This window comes from Vombatus ursinus, unplaced genomic scaffold (genome assembly GCF_900497805.2).
Source record: "Vombatus ursinus unplaced genomic scaffold, bare-nosed wombat genome assembly UNPS02014773.1, whole genome shotgun sequence".
In the NCBI taxonomy this organism is placed as follows: domain Eukaryota; kingdom Metazoa; phylum Chordata; class Mammalia; order Diprotodontia; family Vombatidae; genus Vombatus; species Vombatus ursinus.
Genome location: NW_020954551.1, coordinates 24,860,658 through 24,869,930, shown reverse-complemented (window position 1 = coordinate 24,869,930; position 9,273 = coordinate 24,860,658). Strand labels below are relative to the sequence as shown.

Genomic DNA, 9,273 nt, shown 5'->3' with positions numbered 1-9,273 from the left:
AAGATTCTGTATAAAATGTTTAAGGATTTGGGAGGGGTGTTATGTATATGGAGGATCATGTTCTCCCTCCCGTCTTATGTTGCTATCAGAGTGGCCAGAGTTATCCTGGTTTCTGTGGGGAGTGGAAATGAAAGCTGTTCTTCCTTCTGTATTGGTCCTGGATGTTGTTCCTTCAGTGATCATTCTGGGTTCCCTTCCCCAACTATCTATCAGTAAGTGTGTTGCAGAGCTTGGAAAGTGGTGATTTGTTTGTAAAAGCCGAAAGTCAGCATTTCCAATTGTGTACAAGCACAGCAGACAATAAAGGCTGGGAACTACAAGGAGTACAGGCTTCATGGGACAGAGGAACATCAGGAGGTCAATCATCTTCTTGGAGCCCAATCAAGTAAAATATTTTGCTTAACTGGTCAGCTTCAGAGTTTCCCCAGGAGAGAGGCTTTCTATGGGATATCTCTGTGAAGATGAAAGCAATACCCCACATGTCCAAAGGTATTGCATGCACTGATTGCAGGTGAACCTCAGGTGACTGGTACCAGAGAGTAACTACTATATGTGTGAGTGCCATCTGACAGCTGTAGATACAGGCTAAGCCAAAGTCAGCCAGCTTGACTATTCCACTGCTGGTCACAAGAGTGTTTTGTGGATTCAGGTCATAGTGGACAATGCAATTGGAATGAAGAAAGTCTAGGCCTCTTTAAAACTGTCTAATTAGGTCCTTAATGCTCTTCAAGGACATCTCTGGTGGAGGGGCCTTGTCCAGATATGTCTTTAGGTCTTGGTTGACATGTTCCAACACTAAGGCCCCTTTAGTCTCTTGGTCATTTTGGGCAGTTGCAAAGATATCCATCAGATGAACAGCATTGGAATGCCCAAAGGCTTCCAGCTTCCTGAGGAGGGCCACCTCATGGACAGGCAACCCCACCACCCTCACATCCTCCTCCTATTGAGACTTTCACAATCTTGAGTGTGATGAAGTAGCTTCTATGGGTCACGGGCCTTATACATCATTCCATAAGCACCAACACCAATCTTAGCCTTTATTTCTTACTGGAGAATATCCATGGTGGGCATCTGCCATTGTGGTCCACACTGCATGGGACAGGGATGGTCGGTTATCTAGGTACTAGAGCTGTCCTAGTGGAGCTATGTTGGGTATGTAACTCAATCCTGAGGGGTCAGATGTGGCAGGCCTCACCATAGACTCCCAGGGGCTAGAGCAGATCCCTCTTCCACCAACAGGTGCTTTTCTAAGGACTAAATTACTCTATTATAAAACTGTAGTGTAATTTGATAGTTTGATATATAAGGGCTATCACTGATAAGTTACATTGCAAATGTAACTAGGACTGCTGAGAGAAGAAACCAAAGCTGATAGACATCAGTCATATTCAAATACCATATTATACCATCTGAGCATTACTGCACATCTGAGCATCACCACATCTTCCCCATTCATTTTCCTGTATATGCCATTCAAAGCTACTTATTTTTCCTAGAATATTTAGAAATATCAAATAAAGTGGATTGATGTGATTACTATTAGCAATGAGTGAGTCACAGGAGATGTCAAAATGAAGAAGTCTTCCTGGCAGGGGGAAGAGTAACAGATGGATAGATAAGATCCCTATAATTACAACTGAGTGGTTAGCCCAAGAGAAGGTTTATTTAGGCATACTTTGTTAGACAAGACAAGATCCAAAGGAGAATCTTGGAGAAAATTGGTAAGAATCATTTCAATCTGACTAATTCCTTGCTTGCTTAAAACATAATCAAGTCCTTCAGTTCCAAAACCAAGTATAGGTCAAGATGGTATATAAAATGGTAAATGTGACATGGTAAATAAAAATCCATCATCTAGAATGTGAAATGTTAATTATTTTGATCTTTGGATGTGGTATTCTACATCTCTACATAATGCTGCCATTCAAAGACCAATATAGGAATCAGTCAACCAATCAACATACATGTACTAAAGACCTGCAATATACCAGGTCCAGAGAATTCAAAAAGAATGGAAAAGTCCCTATTCTAAAGGAATATCTCTCTATATATTTATCTACATATAGATATTTAGAGATCTAGATAAAGATGTCTACAGATATATCTATATATAGATATTCTATGTATACATAGATCTAGAGATATAAATATCTACATATCGGTAGATATCTATAAAGATCTTTTCATAGATAATGATACATAAATAGATATGAAATTACACGTACATATCACAGCACGTATGGGTATTAATGAAGTGAATACAAGGAAAAGTCTCATGAGGAAGGAAGTTAGAAAGGCTAGTATCTAAGATTCTACCCCACTCTAAATCTATGGATCTTTAATGAGAGGAAAGAGGGATGGAGGTACAGCAAGTCCCGCCGATTACATGGCTCCACTGGATGCCGATGTAACTCTCCAGGGCCTGTTTCCTTCTGGACCAACTAGCCTTCTCTACGTTGGGCCACAGACTATGGGCAAGTGGTATACACACACACACACACACACACACACACACACACACATACACAGATATATAATGTCAATACACATATATGTATATACATGTATATATGTAATATAGGTATATACCCTTGATTCACCAACTCCTATATTAGGTTACAGAGAGAAACTGAGATCCAAATTGACCAGCCACCCTACTATAATTTTTTTTGTTTCTTCATTACAATATATGAGATAAACAAAGATGATTCCACAAAAAGCCGTTGTATTGTAACACACTTGAAAGACACAGATGATATCTAAACAAAATGAGCCATGAGATGTACCAGTTGGATAAGCAGACTTGACCACCGTATCATTGGATGAGCAAACAAGAGCCTTCCTTCTTCCTACCCCAAATCATATAGTATCTGTTTTGCCTTTGACTGTGTATATGCACAGAACCACCATAGACAGACTTTAGGGCAAGCCAGAACTGTTTCATCCCCTTTCTCTATCCCTAGACTCTAGTTCAATGCCTGGTACACTTATCAAGCATTTAGAAAACACTTGTTTATTAATTGATTAATATGTAAATTGCCTCATCCACATAAAGCATTATAAAAATGGAAGCTATAATTACCATATGTCGGGAAAATGGCAGTGTTCAAGAATGAAATATTCAAGATGAAAGTAGTGTATAGCCAGCTGCTTGTTTGTGTCCTACCGTCCCAATGGTTGGTTACAAAATAGTCTAGACACTATAAATACTTATCTCTAAAGCAAGTGCTGTAAATTAGGTAATAGTCTAAGGAAGTCTGACTTATACATTTCTTATTTCCTTAATGAAATCATAAAGAATCTGTGACCCATAGAGACATAACTATGTGATGGTAAATATAAATTTAAATATAAAATATTTGTTTAGAAGAATGTTGGCATTTAACTTGGATCCAGAAATGTAGTCCAAATGCAGCACATGTTGGTTGCCTGAGTTCTTTCCACAAAATATGAAATTTTATTCATTCTCAAGGGAAAAAATATTCTTTCTGTTTTCAAACTGTCAGAGGTTTTGAGGCAGATGTTGGCAGCTAAAGACAACATATTTCATTTATTCTGTGAAGGGACACAAAGCAGAGTATGACCTCAAGCATTCTAGGTAGAATTATACCTCATTATCTCTATTTGGCCCTGAAAACTTTCAGAAAGACTGCGTTAAGTGTGTAGAGCACAGAGGATTTTGTGACTTTAGTGCCAGAAAAGTGAGCATTGTATTAACATTTTGTGGTTCAGAGAAAACGTAGCTATTTTTTTTTAATTTATCCATAAAAGAACTGTGCTTGAAGAAATCACTTCAAGAATTAACACTTTGAATGTAGCCATTGTCTCTCTATGCAAAGAACTTTGTTCCAGTTATTTTTTTCTTTTATTTTTTAGAGCCACTGTAAATTCCATTCATCTTTACACTGTCCTTCAGCCCCTACAATAATTGTATATTAAAATATATAGTAATGGTGATTAACATGTTTATTCTTTCTTAGTTTTCTTTTCTTTGCTATACTGAGAGTGAGGGGAGAGAGAGGAAAATCAGGTCAGACACTCTTGTTCGACCATCTTTTATAGATATTCAAACCACGATTGATGGCATTCACATTCTGGTTGATGTAGGCAGTTGCAGAAGTGTGTTTTTATTTGTCATATATAATTCTAAAGGACTAATAATGGCTTATTTAAATTACTAGCCTAATTTTCCCTCACCATGAGGGGATGGGCTAGGTGAGACTGTTTCCACTCCTGTACTTGTCTATTAAATTAAATTACAAATACAATACAATATAATATAATGAATCACCTGCACACACACACGAGTGTGTGAGTATTTTTTTTTTCAGGACTAACAAAATAGCAATTTCTATCACAGATGTTATCTTCATACCATACCAGAATATTAGGTGGACTCAAAATATTTATTTATACTTTTTTCTTAATTACATATAAAATTTTTTAACATTCTTCTTCTTAAATTTTGATTTTAATATTCTCTCCTTCTTTGCCTTCCCTCCAACCTCATTAAAAAGGTTAACAATTTGATATGGATTCTACATGTGCAGTAATGAAAAAAAAATCATTATTAGCCATGCTGCAAAATAAAATACAGACCAAAATGAAAAACACAAGAAAAATGAAGTTTAAAAGTATGCTTCAATCTGCATTCAAAATCCATTAGTTCTTTCACTGGAGGTGGACAGCATTTTTCATTATAAGTCCTTTGGAATTGTTTTAGATCGTGATATCGCCAAGAACTGCTAAGTCATTCACAGTTGATCACTGTATAATATTGCTGTTACTGTACATGTACACACACATGCACACATGCACACACACACAACTACATATACACAGACATACATATAGAGGTTTTTCTGAAAGCATCCTACTCATCATTTCTTAAAGTGCAATAGTGTTTCATTAAAATCATATACCACAATTTATTCAGCCATTCATCGATTGATGGACATCCTCTAGATTTCCAACTCTCAGCCATCACAAAAAGAGCTACTGTAAAAAAAATGTACATAAAGGATCTTTTCATTTTTCTTTGAGATCTTTGGGATGCAGACCAAATGTTGCTGGGTCAAAGGGTTTTGTAGAGTTTTGGGCCTAATTCCAAATTACTCTCCAGAGTGGATGGATCAGTTCACAACTCCACCAACAGTGCATCTGTATCCAAATTTTCCCACATCCCCTCCAATATTTGTCATTTTTTTCTGTCATATTGGCCAATATGATAGGTATGCGGTTGTACCTTAGACTTGTTTTAACTTGTATTTCTCTGGTCAATATTGACTATAGATAGCTTTGTTTTCTTTTTCTGAAAACTGCCTATTCATATCCTTTTACCATTTATCAATTGGAGAAAGACTCATATTCTCTTAAATTTGACTCAGTTCCTTAAGTATTTGAGAAACGAAGTCTTTCTCAGAGAAACTTCCTCCCCCCCTTTTTAGTAAATTGGTTTGGCTGACACATGAAACATTAATATTTCTCTAATTGTGTAGATGTTACTTTATTTCTATAAAAAGTGTTTTGTAATTCTGTTCATATAGTTCCTGGATTTGTCTTGGCAGGTATATTCCCAAGTATTTTATATTGTTCACAATTATTCCAAATAAAATTTATTTTTCTGTCTCTTCCTCCTGGAGTTTTTATGTAATATATGAAAGCTGATGATTTATGTGGTTTATTTTGTATACTGCAACTTGTTGAAATGTTTAGTTATTTCAACTAGTTTTTAGTTGATTCTCTAAATATACCATCATATTGTCTGCAAAGAGAACTCACTTTTTCTCATTGAATTTTCTAATTCCTTGAATTTATTGATTTTGTCTCATTGTTATAGAGTTCTCATACATTACTGAATAATAGTGATGATAATGGATGTCCTTCCTTCACTCAAAGCTTTGAGCTTATCCCCATTTTAGATAGTGTTTCTGATGGTTTTAAATGGATAGTATTTATCATTTTAAGGAAAACTTCACTTATTCCTATGTTTTCTAGAGTTTTTGCTAGAGATAAGTATCAAATTTTGTCAAAAGATTTTTCTGTATCAATTGAGATAATCATGAGGTTTTTATTGTTTTTATTAATATGATCAATTATTTTGATAGTTTTGCCAATATTGACCTAGCCTCGCATTCCTGGCCATTGTGCATAAATTTTTTTCATACATTTCTGTAATCTCCTTGCTAGTATATATTTGCATCAATAATCATTAGGAAATTGGTCTGTAGTTTCCTCTCTCTGTTTTTGCTCTTCCTGGTTTAGATATTAGCACCATATTTGTGTCATACAAGGGATTTGGAAGTATTCTTTCTTTGCCTAATTTTTCCAAATAGTTTTGCAACTAATTATTCTTTAAAAGTACAGCAGAATTTATTGTGACTCCATCTGGTCCTGGTTAATTCTTCTTAGAGAGTTCATTTATTGCTTGCTCAATTTCTTTTTCTAAGATCATGTTATTTAAATATTCTATTTCCTCTTCTGTTGATCAAAACAATTTATATTTTTGTAAATATTCATTTATTTCAATTAAATTGATATATTTATTAGCATATAATTGAGTAAAATAGCTTCAAATAATTGCATTAATCTAATCTTCATTGGTGGTGAATTCACCCTTTTCATTATTATGCTAGTAATTTGGTTTTCTTCAAAAAAATTAAATTAACAAATACTTTATTAATTTTGTTGATATTTTTCATGAAAACAGCTCCTAGTCTTATTTATTAGTTCAATGGTTTTCTTAATTTCAATTTTATTAATATTTCCTTTTATTTTTTTCAGGATTTTCAAATTGGTGTTTAATTGGCTATTTTTAATTATTTTTTCTATCTTCTCAGTTGCATTTCCAATTTAATTGATCTGTTTTTTTCTCTACTTTGTTACATAAGCATTTAGAGATAAAAATTTCCCCTAAATACTGCAGCTACCTCCAAGGCCTACTGCTTAAAATTCAGTTTGGGACACTCTAGTAAGATAGACTTTTCTTCCTGCCCTTTTAAGCTGTCTTTAGGTAGAACATTGTTTCACCTAACTTTTTTTTTTTGGTTCTACTGCTCCATAATTTGTTTTGAAGTAGTCTTTTAAAGTTGTTTGAAGAGGAATTTGAGAGAGTTCAGTTCAGTTCCTGTTACTACTCCACTATCTTGGTTCCACCCCAATATGTCTATTTATTTAGAAAATTTATAGTTCTTCATAGAGTTTAGCCTCAAAATTAGATACAGCCTATGTCAGGATCTCATCTTTTCTCTAATTCTTGAACCACCACTTTAGCTGAGTGAATATTCTTACTTTCATTTTTATTTTTCTCTTGAGAATGTTGGGATGTCTACACTTGGAAAGAAATTATATGTCTTTTCTGATCCAATGACTGGGCCCACCTGAGCCAGTGGTTAGAAAAGGCCTTTGGCAAAAAGAAGGTGATCCCCATATCGTACTGAGGAGACAGGGTACGAATTAGTCAAAGAATAATTCTAAAGTATAAGCAACATTGCATTGATATCATGATAATTCTAGAAAGTCAAAAATCAAGGGCTGAGAATCAAATTTCAAGCAAGAACACAGATTCAGAGCTTGAGACCTTCATAGAACCAACATCTTGTAGTAGAAAGGGTATTGTGTTTGAAGACAAGAAGATGGGTTCACATCCTATATTTGACTTTTAGTAGCAGTATAACTGTAGACGAGTCACTCTACTTTAATAAGTCTCATTTTTATATGTATAATGAACCAATTGATTTCAATGACCTTTAAAATATCTTCTAGTTCTAAATTTATCATTTTTCATTATGAAGGAATGTACTCCCTCCTTTTATTTCCTTTGTAGAATCCCCAGCTTCCTAATAGCTTTAACTCAAATGTTGCCTCCTATAGAGTCCTACCCTTCGGAAATTGTTTTGTATTTACTATCTATAATTTTATATTTCATTATTTTTCTGTGTTATTAATTAAAGAGGAATGATGACATTTTTAGCACATTGCTCAAATCTCAACTCCAATACTTATCTATCTATCTAACTATCTATCTAACTATCTATCTATCTGTCTGTCTGTCTGACTATGCACTTGACCTAAGTTCCTGGCAGCTTCTTCATTTACAACATAAAGGATTTGGAAAAGATGACCCGTGAGTGTCCTTCCAATCCAATATCTATACATGTCGACTCCCTGGGAGTAGGTGCTGTTTAATTTTTGTTTTTGTATCACCTAAGAACTTGATACATTGTAGGAACATAAGAAATGGCTCTTGGATAGATGGATGGATGAATGGATGGATGGATGGATGGACGGATGGATGGATGAAAAAAGACAAAATTAATGCAATACTTGGGATTGACTATTTGTACAGATCTCTCTGATTCTTCAAGCTTTGATCATTTTATTGTGACTTCTCCCAAGTATTGATATGACAGAAGCAGCTGTCCATTGAGTCTCCTTCTGAATCAGCTGCCTCATGAAACCTGTGAGTATGAATATGTAACAGAGGTTTGGGAATTTACTAGCATCTTGGTATTTGTAGTGCAGAGGGATAAACATTCTCTTAGCCTGGAGAATAATTTATGTTATCTTGTTCTTTGAGCTAGAAGGCAGGCTTGAGTATGCTTGGGAGTTTTAAAGGAAGGATATACAATATGCAAGAGAGCTGATTGAGAGAAAGAAGCAGGGACTCCAAGATCTGAGAAGTTGCAGCAGTGGGGAATTTAACACTCTCAGCTGTAAAGAATTGGCAGAACATGGCCAGTAGTAGGTTAAAAGAATAATAGATAGGAGGGCTGATCTATGACCTACAAGGGGGATATTAAGATCAGTCTTTGGGTCCCTCTAGATATTTCATAAAAGAAGACTCACACTAAAGCTACTTGTTGTACTCACCTCTTCTAGGACTGAGAAAAGTTTGAAAAGTCATTTTGTCCCCCTTAACATACTCCTCACTACATCTGTCCAGTAAGTGGTACTCTAATATATTCTCTTTACTAGTTTTATGTAAGTCTTTAATGATACTGATTCTACCTCAATTTTATAGAATGTATTTATTAGCCGGAAATATGTAAAACTTAAATTACTTCAGATATAAACCTCTCTGGATGATGGGAATTTTCCTGACTGGATGACTCTGAGTTATTATGATTATATTAAAAATTTCTTATCTACTATCAATTCTGTAAAGTATAAGAGAAAGGGACCCTCTGAACTTGATGTCCATTGTAATGCCCTTAAACTAAAAGGGAAGTGATTCCTGTAACTTGGCACAGCTGCTAATTCTCTAGAGAGGAG

General features: G+C 34.9%; 1 pseudogene; it reads right to left on the bottom strand.

Annotated features, from left to right (window-relative positions):
• Positions 1–209: 209 nt before the first annotated feature.
• Positions 210–1,427, bottom strand: LOC114044296 (annotated as a pseudogene).
• Between the last annotated feature and the right edge of the window lie 7,846 nt (positions 1,428–9,273).